The 13,646-nt window shown below is 36.5% G+C and overlaps 1 protein-coding gene across 1 annotated transcript in view; it reads right to left on the reverse strand.

Moving 5' to 3' along the window:
- The window catches only part of LOC141495917 (uncharacterized), a 58,177-nt gene extending 46,230 nt beyond the window's left edge, over positions 1 to 11,947 (reverse strand). The window contains exon 1 of the mRNA XM_074197820.1: positions 11,930 to 11,947. The gene's annotated coding sequence lies outside the window, so the exon portion shown is untranslated. The remainder of the gene's footprint in view (positions 1 to 11,929) is intronic.
- Positions 11,948 to 13,646: the final 1,699 nt, after the last annotated feature.

The following is a 13,646-nucleotide window of genomic DNA, read 5'->3' on the forward strand; positions in this document are numbered from 1 at the left end:
GGTTAAGTACCTCTGACATAGTTCAACTTCCACCTTTTTCTCCCAATTAATATTTTATTTTTCCAATCACATATTAGGAAAGTTTTTCAACATTCATCCACATGTATATGCATATTTTCAGTTATATAATTCCCTTCCACCCTCCTTTCCCACTCCCCCCGCCCCCAAGAGACAAATAATCTGGTGAATATTGTACATAGACATTTGTGTTTAACATGTTTATAGATTAATCATTTTTTTGTATGAGGAGTTGGGATTAAGGGAAAAGAAAGAAAACCATGAGATAGGAAAGAAAAACATAAGAGAAATTTTTAAAAAGTGAATGTAGTAGTCATTCAGATTCTGTAGGAGTTTTTTGGTTTTGTTTGTCTTCTCTGTATGGGGAGAGCGTTACCCATAGTCAGACTCCTAGGACTGTCCCAGCTCTCTGAACTTCTGAGAGGAGCTGCATCCATCAAGGTTGATCATCTTACAATGTTTTGTTAATGTGTACAATATTCTCTTGGTTCTGCTCCCTTGCCTCAGCATCAATTCCTGTAATATGTTCTATGTTTCTCTAGAGTTCAACTATTCTTAGTTTCTTATAGAACAATAATATTCCATAGCACTCTTATACTATAACTTGTTCAACCATTCCTCAATCAATGGGCATCCCTTCAATTTCCAATTCTTTGACACTACAAAAAGAGCTGCTGTGAATGTATGGGACCTTATAAATTTGATTCAATTTTCTTTATGTTTTAGAAATGAGAACTTTATCAGAATCCCTAGCTATAAAAAATTGTTTCTCAGATTGCTGTTTTCCTTCTAAGTTTTATTGGTTTTTTAATTTAATATAGTCAAAATCATCCATTTTGCAATTTATAATATACTCTATTTCTTGCTTGGTCATTCTCCCCTTTCCATAGATCTGACAGAGTATTTCTTGATCTGTTAACTGATCTATGGTTATCACCCTTTATGTCTAAATCTGTACCCATTTTGACCTTATTGTGGTATAGGGTATGAGATGTGGATCTATACCCAATTTTGCCATACTATTTTCCAATTTTCCCAACAATTTCTATCAAATATTGAATTCTTATCCTAGAAACTAATATCTTTGGGTTTGTCAAACAGTAGATTGCTATAGTTATTTACTACTGTTTCGTTTGAACCTATCCTAATCCACTGATTCATTACTGTATTTCTTAACCAGTACCAGGCAGTTTTGATGATTGCCACTTTATGGTATAGTTTTAGATCTGGTACTAGGCCACCTTCCTTTACATTTTTTTCATCAGTTCCCTTGATATTTTTGATATTTGTTACTCCAAATGAATTCTGTTACTATTTTTCCTTGGTAGTTTTATTGGTATGGTACTGAATAAGTAATTTGAGTAGAATTGTCATTTTTATTAGCTTGACCTAAACATGAGAAATTGACATTTTTCCAATTGTTTAGATCTGACTTTATTTGTGTGAGAAGTGTTTTGCAGGGGGCAGTTAGGTGGCACAGTAGATAGAGCACTATCCCTGGAGTCAGGAGGACCTGAGTTCAAATATGGCCTCAGACACTTAATAATTGCCTAGCTGTGTGGCCTTGGGCAAGTCACTTAGCCCCACTGCCTTGTAAAAAGAAAAAGAAGTGTTTTGTAATTGTGTTTATATGGTTTCTGGGTTTGTCTTAGGAGGTAGATTCCCTAGTATTTAATATCTATAGTTACTTTAAATGGAATTTTTCTATCTCTTGCCCTCGAGCTTTGTTGTTCATATATAGAAATGCTGATAATTTATGTGGGTTTTATTTTATATCCTGCTACTTTGCTGAATTTGTTAGTTGTTTCAAGTAGTTTTTTAGATGATTTTCTTGGATCCTTTAAGTATACCATCATATATCATTTACAAAGAGCAAAAGTGTTGCTTCCTCATTGCCAATTCTGATTTCTTTAATTTCTTTTTTTCCCCTCTTTTTGCTAAAGCTAACATTTCTTTTTTGTTTGTTTTTGCAAGGCAATGAGGTTAAATGACTTGCCCAAGGTCACACTGCCAAGTAATTATTAAGTGTCTGAGATGACATTTGAACTCAGGTCTTCCTGACTCCAGGGCTAGTGCTCTACCCACTGCACCACCTAGCTGCCCCCTAACATTTCTAATACTCTAATGAATAGTAATGGTGATAATGGGCATCCTTATTTTACCTGTGATCATATTGGAAATGCTCCTAATTTATCCCCATTACATAAAATATTTTTATTTTTGTTAAGGCAATGTAGTTAAGTGACTTGCTCAAGGTCACACAGCTAAGTATTAAGTGTGTGTCTGAAACTGGATTTGAACTCAGATCCTCCTGACTCCAGGGCCAGTATTCTATCCAAAGTTTTATCTATTTCATTGTTTTTTTTCCCATAAAAACAACTCTTTGTTTTATTTATTAGATCAATGGTTTTCTTACTCTCAATTTTTTGTTTTAGGTTTTTGCAAGGCAAATGGGGTTAAGTGGTTTGCCCAAGGCCACACAGCTAGGTAATTATTAAGTGTCTGAGACCAGATTTGAACCCAGGAACTCCTGACTCCAAGGCTGGTGCTTTATCCACTACACCACCTAGCTGCCCTCTTGCTCTCAATTTTATTAAACTCCTCTTTGATTTTCAGAATTTCTAATTTTGGTATTTAACTGGGGATCTTTATTTTTTATCTTTTTTAGTTGCATATCCAATTTATTGATTTTCTCTTTCTTATTTCCCCTAAAAACTGCTTTGGCTGCATCCCATAAATTTTGGCATGATGGCTCATTGTAATCATTTTCTTGAATGAAATTATTTCCATGACTTGATCCACTCATTCTTTAAAATTTATTTAGTTTCCAATTAATTTTTGGTTTATCTTTCCATGGTCCTTTATTACATATTGTATTGCATCATGATCTTAAAAGTATGCATTTATTATTTTTTGCCTTTCTGCACTTGATTGTAAGATTGTTATACAATTTTGGTATAGGTGTCATATATTGCATAGAAAAAGGTAAACTTTTCTGTCCTCATTAAGTTGTCTCCAGAGATCTATCACATTTAAATTTTCTATGATTTTGTTCTTAACTTCCTTCTGGCACTAATATTATGTGAGAAATCAAAGAGTAGCTGGACTTCAGAAAACCTGGAAGGACTTACATGAACTTATGCTAATTGAAGTGAGCCAGACCCAAGAGAACATTATGCACATTAACAGCAATATTCTATGATGCTTAGCTATTACCCTTCTCAACAATATAGTGATCAAAGACAATTCCAAAAGACTTGTGATGGAAAATACCATGTACATCCAGAGATAACGATGAACCTGAATGCAGACAAAAGCATGCTATTTTCACTTTTTTCAAATTTGTTTTTTCTTTTTCATGGTTTTTTTCTTTTTTGATTCTTCTTTTTACAAAATGACTAATATGGAAATGTTTAAAATGACTGTACATGCATAACCTTTAACAGATTACTCACTGTCACGAGGAGAGGAATGTGAAGGGAGGGAGGGAGAAAAATGTGGAAATCAAAATCCTACAAAAAGTAAATGCTTTAAACTATCTTTACATGTAACTGGGGAAAATCTTTTTTTTTAAATCTCCTATTGAACATTGTACAGAGTAACAGCAATATTGTATGATGAACTGTGAAAGATCTATTCTCAGCAATGTCCCAAGACAATTCCAAAGGATTTATGATACTTTCTTCCTCCAGAGAAAGAATTGATGTTGTCTGAATACAGATCAAAGCATACTATTTTCAATTTTTTAAAATTCATCTTTTTCTACAAAATTATTTTACATGATTGTATTTGTATAACCTGTATCAGGAGGGGGGAAAGAGAGAATATGGAACTCAAAACTCTTTAAAAAAATACTAAAAATGGTTTTAACATGTAATTGGGGAAAAATAAGAAAAACCTCCTGCTATTGACCAACTAATTTACTAAGCAATTCTTGAGCAAATAATACTTAAGTTGGACATTGTTGGAAAATACACAATATGATGTGCTGGAAAGAAGAGCTCTGTAGTCAGTAGAACTGGGTTCAAATTGCACCTCTAATATTGCCCTGTGTCATTTCAGGGAAGTTACTTATCCTCCCTGGGCTTGTTCCCTTATTTATAAAATGAGAGGCTAAGCTAGATAGCCTCTAAGGTCCATTGTAGCTCTAAACTATATTACTATTAACACCCTCCCTGTCTTCAGGGAGCTTCTCATTTAATGGGAAGATACCGTTCCTACTTTTCAGATTGTAAGGAGGGATTCATTCATGTCCTTATAGAACTGGATGTGGTTATAACAAAGAAGCATTTAGCATGGTCCACTGTCAGAGTAATTGTCCAGGTGTCTCTGGAAAGAGAAGTTTCCTAAACAAGAAACTTACAATCTATTGGGGAAGCAAGATACATAAAATCTAAGAATTACAAAATAAACAATTTAACATATGCACTGAAAATAGAGTACCAATTAAATATACAAATGACTAAGAAATTGAATAAAGGACTGATCAGAGTCCAAATGTGGAGGGTTTTGGGGAAGAAATATATTTTGAGTTAGATCCTGAAAGATGTCATAGATAGACTAGCAGGAATATGGGGAGAAGTGAAGTCATTGAAAGGAGGTGGCACACAAAAAAGCAGAGTTGGAATATAGTCAGTCTAATTTTAAAGATGGCAAATAGGTTGAGTTGAAGGGTGTTGTAACAAAAATTGTTTCAGGAAAATGTTTTGGCAGCTTGGCATAAGATAGAGAATGGAGAGAGGCAAAAGAATGTAATAAGGTGGAAATAGAAGTAAATAGCATTCTGAAAGCAATTAAAGCTAATAGCTATACTAAGACTTTTTTAGAGACCTTGTACATATGTACTTTTGAATGAAGGACAGGTAACTCTGTCTTACTGGTTTGGCCTGTCAGAGGAAAAAGTGTATCAAAAGAAGAAAAATATGGTCCCTGTCTTCAGGAAATACAATCTACTTGGGGATATTCTACACCTTCATGAAAAACTCTCATGAACGTTTACAAAGAAACTTGTGAGGGTTGAGAAATTAATGTTTTGTTTCCAGTAGTGAGGAAGGCTTAGGATGAACCTCTCACTTTGAATGCTTTTTTATCAGAGGTACATATTTGTGACATCTGCCAAAGGGAACTATTCTCTATATGGCTGTGAAAGTTTGCTCCAATGCAAATGTTAACAAGGGATCAATCACATTTCTTGACTTCATTCATTAGACCAATGAATTAAGTGAAATGACTCAAATGATTTCTGATGTGTATGAATTCTCAATGAAGTATGAGCTCTGACTAAAGGGTTTTCCACATTCATGGCATTCCTAGGGTTTCTGCCCACTGTGATGTAGGTTCTCTTATGAACAGTAAAGGTGTAAGTTACAACAAAAGGTTCTCCCACATTCATGACATTTATAGGGCTTCTCTCCAGTATGGATTCTTTGATGGTTAGATAAAGCTTTGACTCTGACTGAAGATTTTCCCACACTCATTACATTCACTGGGTTTCTCATCAGTATGGTTTCTCTGTCAAAAAAGACTTTGGCTCTGACTGAAAGCTTTCTCACAGTCTTTACATTCATAAGGTTTATCCCCAGTATGGATTCTCTGATGAGCAATGAGTAGTGACCTATGACTAAAAGTTTTCCAACAATCATTACATATATAGGACTTTTTCCCCTGTGTGGATTCTTTGATGTTCTATAAGAGATGAACTCTGACCAAAAGATACAGCACAAAAATTATACTTACAAGGTTTTGCTCCAGTATGGAGTCTATGATGGGCAAAAAGGCTCGAGTTATGATTGAAGGCTTTGTCATGCTCATTACATTCATAGGGCTTCTCATCTATATGGATTCTTTGGTGTACAATAAGGTGTGAACTATGACTAAAGGCTTTCCCACAATCATTACACATATAAGGTTTCTCTCCAGTGAGTATTCTACAATGCTGACTAAGGCCTGAACTCTGATTGAAGTTTTTTTCACAATCACTACATTGATAAGGTTTCTCCCTGTGTGAATTCTCTGATGTACAATAACGTGTGAACTATGACTGAATGTTTTTGCACATTCATTATATTCATAGGGTTTCTCCCCAGTATGAATTCTCTGATGCTGAATAAGGGCTTTTGTTTTGATTAAAGGCTTTTCCACATACATTACACTGATACGGTATCTCCCCAGTGTGGATTCTTAGATGTTGAATAAGGTTTGAATTCCAACTGTAGTATTTTTGACATTCACCACATTTATGTGATCTCTATCCTTTAGGATGTCTCTGATATATGAGGAGTTTGAAAATAAGACTTAACCTTTCCTCATACTCCTTATACAACTTGCCTCTCTCCTCTAGATCTTGTCTTGTCCTACAAGAAATTTCTCTCTTCTCTCTTTCCTATTGTGTACTCCCATTGCCTCTGGAACCTGTCTTTCCATTCAGTGGCTTCTTCAAATAAGAGCTCCTGAGTTACATCCTTTTGGATGCATCCTATTATCCTTGGAAGTGATTCTTCTTTGAAAATTTTCCCCTCTGAAGTTTCCTTTGTTCAAGTCCTCATTCTTGACAAGAAACAGAAAATACATATGTCATTTCTTCTAAGTGCTGTAGAAATGCATAACTTGTGTAAGTCAAAATTGACTTTGTAGAGAAAGGTAAGATTAAGCCAGTTAATGAGAAAAAGGGAAAATCAAGGATGGTTAATTTTTTTTTTTAAATTTTATTTATTTAAGGCAATGGGGTTAAGTGATTTGCCAAAGGTCACACAGTGTCTCAGGCTGGATTTGAATCAGGTCCTTCTGACTCCAGGAAGGGTGGATAATTAAGGATTCCAGAAGAAAAATGAAGGAGAGGTAAAGAGAACAGTAAAATAAGGTAATTTGGGTGAGGAAATAGAAAAGGAAATGGGTCAGAGTGAAAAAGGGTAGAAGGAACAGAGAGAAGGAAAAATAAAAGTCTGAAAAGTAAGGGAGGAGTTACAGATGGAGAGGGCAAGAACCCACCTTTCCCCAATATACTAGACTAGGAGAACAGGATTATTGAATTTTGACTAGTTTTACTAAGCTTCAAAAACATATATAAAGTAAGACCAGTGTCCTTGACAAATTTTCAACATGTTCTTTTTAAAATTTAATAAAGGCAACTGTTTGAATTCTCAAAAATGTACTTAGATTCTCAACAGTTTATCAGGACAGAATTTTAAAAGCAAAGTTGGAGGAGAAAGAATAAGGCATCAGTACTACAGAGTCTGAAATATTCATTATGATAGGCTTTTTTGAGTCCTTTTTTGTCCAGAGCTCTATGAAAATCCAGGACCCCATAATTCCTGTCCTCATCCAGGCTGGGAGACCATGGCAGTTTTAGGAAGCAAAAACCCTGCTTTTGAGGAAAAAGAAATAGAAAAGAAACATTAACAGAAATATAAAGCTGGAGATTCATCATATAGTAAGCATTTAACAAGTTCTTAATTTATTAAACCCAGTATTATGCTGGGGGGCAAGGACAAGTATGAGAGAAAGATGCATATAAGACATGCTACCAATTCTTGATACTATACTGAGGAAGAAGAATTAGAAACAAAAAAACAATAATGAAGAAGTCTATAATTGAATGTTAAATAGTGTGGCCCATATACTGAGGATTTTAGGAATATAAAGGTGAGGAATGGAGTAGTCATGGAAGGTATTGGTGGAACAAATAGAATTTAAGTGGTGCCTAGAAGAATAGATAAGTTTGGCTAGAGAGTGAAAAGTAGGAAAGTGCATTCCAGCTGAGGAGAAACAAGAAGTCAAGGAAAGTTTCTAATCAATGCCACCTTGATTAAATAAAAATTAATTGGATCACTGTATGGAAATATGTTTAACATAGCTCATCATCAAGGGGAGGTGGGGGAGGGAAAAGAAGGAGAGAAAAAATGTGGAATTCAAAATTTTACAAAAAATGAATGCTGAAAACTCTATTAATTAAAAAAATGGAAAAATTAGTTGGGCAGCACTATGCAGGAGGAACTGGAGACCTATCTCAGCTCTTATCCTATAGGGAAAAAAATGAGTTAGTAAGAGAAATAAGTTTAGGATAAATCCCTCATAGTCCTAAAAGTGACAAAAGAGTTATTAGTAAGAGAATAAAATATTAGGACTATTCTTCCATGTTGGAAAAGATGGCACAGCAAATTAAAAGTGTGAGGCTGCAAATTCAGAGTAAACATTTTATTTTCTCCTTTGTTCTATGACAGAGAAGTAGGAAGCTCCATATCCAGATAAAAAAATCAAATGAAACCAAAAAAAGCACAGAATCTGAATGAACATTTATGTTCACTTTTAAAAAATTTCTCTTATGTTTTTCCTTCTTTTCCATGATTTTGTTTTCTTTCTGTCCCCTTATTCCTAATTTCTCATACACACAATGATTGATGTGTAACCTTGTCAGAAACAAATGTACATGTACAATGTTCACTAGATTAAGGGTGAAAGAAAAGTGTGTAACTTATAAATATGCAAGTGGATGAATGTTGAAAAATTTCATAACATGTAATTGGAAAAATAAAATAAGATATCAATCAAAAGAAATAAAAAAGAAAAAAAAAAGAAAAGTAGAAAGAGGAGATGGCAGATAACATTTGAAAGAACATAAAAGAATCATTACATCGTGATGAAAGAATCCCATGAGGAATTAGGTACAAATGAGGAGTCCTGAACTGGCAATAATGAGCACCATATAGAGGATCATAAAAGTGAAGCATCATTGAATCACAAAGCAGGCAAGCACAGGCTCCTTGATGAGAAGGTGCCAAAGGATAGAGCAGCAATACAATTCCTGTGAAGCTCTTTCTTTCTCTCTTTCTTTCTTTCTTTTTTTTTTTAAAGAAAGCTCTTTCTTCCCAGAGCTATTCCTGTCCCTGTGCAAGAGCTGAGCCTGGAGACAGAGAATCACAGAATGTTAGAATAGGAAGGAAATTCACAGATCATCTAGCCCACACTTTAAGATGACTAAACTGAGGCCAAGAGAGGGAGAATGACCTACCTAAGGTCATGAAACTAGTGTGTAAAATATATGCAATTAAAAACTAGGTCTTCTGACTCTCTAAGTCCAGAACTTTCCCTTATGCTAGATACTGAGATATTATTAAGTTTGTGTGACAATCAAGGTGGAATTAGAATCTTAAAGCAAAAATTATAAGGAATATACAGGGAAACAGGACAAGAAGGAACCAGAATCTTTTCAAAGTCAGTAAGTTCAGGGTAAGAAGCCTCAAGTTTAGCCTAACTTGGAGGATGACTCTCACACTGACTCTGAAAACCCTACTGTCACAAAAAATACCTAGTCTCACCCTAGATCATTTAGGAGTGGATATGCTAAGGAAACAACTCAGAGACATGAGCATTTCTGAAAATATTCCTGTCTGTTCATCTGAATTTCTACATCTGGAATGCTGCTTCTAATTCTTGTTACTATGCTTTAAAAAAAAAAAGACAAATGAATACATTTTTGATTACAGCAAATTAAAAAAGCTTTTATGCAAATAAAATAATAATTGTAGTTAGAATCAGAAGATCAATTTAAAGTGGGGAAAACATGTTTATATTAAATAACTGATGATGTTTGTCCTTCATTCTCATGCAAGAAATGATGAGAACAAGACTAAGACTCCAGGAGAGATGTGGTTAAAGGATATGAATAGTTTACAAAAGAAGAAATGCAACCTATGAACAACCATATAAAAAAATGCTATAAATCACTAATTGGGCAGGTGAAGGGCAGTGGATAGAGCACTGACTTTGGAATCTTCAAATTCAGCCTCAGACATTTCACACTTACTAGCTGTGTGACCTTGGGCAAGTCACTTCACCCTGATTGCCTTGCATCCAGGGCCATCTCCAGAGGTCTTGATTTATATCTGACCACTGGACCCAGATGGCCTCAGAGAAAGTGAGACTGATGATTTAGCACAACACCCTCTCACTCAAATCCAATTCCCATGCTTGTTATAGCTTAAAGTCTTGGTCTTATTCCAGAAAGGAAGATACACATCATCATCATCATCATCAAATCACTAATAAGAAATGCAAATTAAAAATAGCTCTAATTTTACCTCATATCCAATAAGTAAGTAAAGTCAACAGAAAATCAATGTTGAAAGGGCTATAGGAAGAAAGACACAGTCATACTTTTGATGAAACGATAAAATCCAATTGCTGTTGAAGATTATTTGGAACTGAGAAAATTTACAAACCTAGTCACAGCTTTTTGAACCCAGGATCCCAGTTTGGGAATCATACTCAAAGGAGGTCAAATATAGAAAGGTCCCATATATATCATAATAAATAGTAAATCATTTTTTGGGATAGCAAAAATAAAAGGAACATTTGAGAATCACTTGGGAAAAATGAAAAAATTGTAATAATGTGAATGCAATGAAATAGTATTGTATAGGAAAAAAACAAGTATAACGAAATCAGAAAAAGAATGGCAAGACTGAAAAGGAATAATGCAGAGTACAATCAGCTGAACCCAGCGAGCAAAATATACAATAACTGAAAATAACAAGAAAAGGCACGAATGTTGATACACTTCAAAAACCAATTGAACTAGGGGACAAATAATTAAATACACTTTTCTCTTCTTGGTAGGGGTTGTCTGAGGGGAACAGGGGCTCAGTATAGGGTGCACAAAGGGACTCAGATTTCACTTAACTGTTTTTCTTTGTTTCAAAGGTGGATTCAGTGGAAGTGGTCTTGTATCATGGATATGCCTGATGTATTAAAAAAAAAAACCCAACAAGATATCAATGAAAGGTAGGGAATAGAAAAAAACTGAGAACAACTAAAATTATGAATCAGAGAAATCCCCTAAAGACAAGCAGAAATGCTTAGGAGTCTTCAGCTAGCAAAAAATTATAAATAGAAACTGTAAAAGAATCATCATAGCCTATACGTCTGGGCTGTCTGTACTCTAGGGCTAAAGAGTCCCTTCTTCACGATAGCCCTGTGAAAGTTATTAAAAGTGTTATTAATCTCATTTTTCAGAGGAAGAAACAGACTTGAAATTAAACTAGTTTAATTGCCCAGTTGCCACCAGTACTTCGGCACACATAACTAAATGTCAGAAAATGTAAGCCCAAATTTTCTGATTCAAAGGTCAGTATTCCTTACATTTCATCAAGTTGCCATGATCACAGAAAAATATAGATTTGTTTCTCAACTTGGGAAGAGAAAATGGATTTTCGATAACGGGGGTGGGGGGGGGAGGGGGGAACCTTAAAAAAAAAGGCATTAAAAAGCTGTCCGGCTCTTATTGTGGGAGAGTTACAAGCCTGAGTCTGGAGGCTCCGGGCTGTGCCCGCCAGCGGGGGTGGGGGTGGGGGTGGGGGTGGGGGAGGGGCGGGCCGCAAGGGACAAAGCGCACGTGACCGGGCTGGGCTTCACCCAAACTTGGAGCAGCCCCCCGGGGGGCGCGGGCTCGCCGGGGGGAGCCTTTCACTCAGGCCCCGCGCTCCAGGGGCCGCCGGTGGGAGCCGGGCTCTCGGCAGCTCATTAGCGGCCCCCCGGTGTGCCGCCTGAACCTGGCAGGGGGCGCGGGGAACAAAGCGGGGACTGATGGGGGAGGGGCCAGAGCCCCCCGCGGGCTCCTCCTGCTCGCACCAGTCACTCGGATTATTATCATTATTATTATTGTTGTTGTTGTTATTGCTACTGTTACTGTTACTATTATTGTTACTGTTACTGTTACTGTTATTGTTACTGTTATTGTTATTGTTATTCACAATGTGGCGGGGGGGGGGGGGCTGCCCGCTCTTTCTCCCCCGCTCCCGCCCGAAAGGAGTCACGTGGTGGATGGAAGAGGGGAAGCCGCGCCCCTCCCCCATCCCTCCCAACCCCCCCCCCCAGGAGAGACCTGCGGCCCTCGGCCCGAGACCTCGCCACTTACCGGCTCCAGCGGAGCGAAGGCTGGGAAACGCGGGGGGTCTACAGACCCCCCCCAAGCTCCCCAAGCCACCCCCCCACTCCCGGGAAAGCCCGCGCAGAAGGAACAATGGGCCCGCCGGAAGCGTAGCCGAGGGCCCCGCGGTCTCTTCCGGCTCCTTTCTAGGAACAATTAGATGAACTGCTTGGGGGCGGGGGATCCCCTGCTCTGCAGAGAGCAGCCCAGATGGGGGTGGGGGTGGGGTGAGGGGAGCGCTGCGGGGGGCTAATCATTCAGCTTCTCACCGCCGCTGCATTTGTTATCCTGCTTATTTGTTCCAAGGACTCAAAAAAAGTCATTTGTCTACTCATTGTGAACTAATGCTTTCATTCATTACATTCAATTCTATTTATCCATCTTTCTGCTAGAAAAATAATTATTTTTATAGTTTCAATCTTCCTCATTAAGAACTAATAGATTATATTCTATCATATCCGTCATTATTACGCTATCAGCTAGAAATAATTTACATTATTATTTTTTATTATATATATCATTATTACATTTATTATACTTCATTCTATTAATGATCTTTCGGGGAGAAACATATATTTCAGCATTTTATATTCATCACTATGACATTCAGTATATCCTATTCAGTTATATTCACCATTTTCTTTTAGCCAGAATCATTATTATTATTATCGTTTTTATATTTGGTATTATGAATCAAATACACTCACTGGACCCAGATGGCTCTGCAGGAGAAAGTGAGGCTGGTGACTAAGCACAGCTCCCCTCACTCAAATCCAATTCACGCGCTTGTCTTGGTCTTCTTCAAGAATGAAGGACAAACATCACCCTATTCAGTTATTATTATTGTTGTTTCAGTTGTGTTTGACTCTGATCCCATTTTGAGCTTTCTTGGCAAAGAAATTGGAGTGCTTTGCTATCTCCTTATAGATGAGGAAACCGAGGCAAACAGGTGGATGTGCCTTGCTCAGGGTCTCATAGGTCAAGTTTGAACTCAGAAAGATGAGTCTTCCAGCATCCAAGCATTGTGCTTTTAGACATTGTGCCTCTAGGTTCTACTTTCTTTTTTTCTTTTTACAAGTCAATGGGGTTAAGTGGCTTGCCCAAGGCCACACAGCTAGATAACTAAGTGCCTGAAGACAGATTTGAAGGTACTCCTGACTCCAACGCCAACACTCTATCCACTGCCCTTAGGTTCTACTTTCAATTATTATATCTAATATTTTTCTGTCAACTATAAATTATATATTCATTATTATTTTAACCATTATTTTATATTCATTATTATTCTATTTGTTCATTATATGATATCTGTATTGTTATATTAATAATTCTATTCATAATTTTCTTTTGTGATCTGTAATTGTTTTCATGATTTTATTTTTATCATTATGAATTATTGTGTTCATCCATTATAGTGTTATGTGCATCATTATTTGTTTTTTGGGAAGGAAACACTGACCTTTCAATCAGAATATTTTCCTTTTTGTTGTTGTTTTTTTATTAAAGATATTATTTGAGTTTTACAATTTTCTCCCAATCTTACTTCCCTCCCCCCACCCCCACCCCACAGATAGCACTCCGTCAGTCTTTACTTTGTTTCCATGTTGTGCCTATTTTCATTTTTTTAACCATTTTATATTCACCTTTATGAACTGTTTTTATTCATCATGTTAAACTCAAAAATTACTTTCAACATTTTTCTTTC

Source organism: Macrotis lagotis, chromosome 8 (genome assembly GCF_037893015.1).
Source record: "Macrotis lagotis isolate mMagLag1 chromosome 8, bilby.v1.9.chrom.fasta, whole genome shotgun sequence".
Lineage (NCBI taxonomy): Eukaryota > Metazoa > Chordata > Mammalia > Peramelemorphia > Peramelidae > Macrotis > Macrotis lagotis.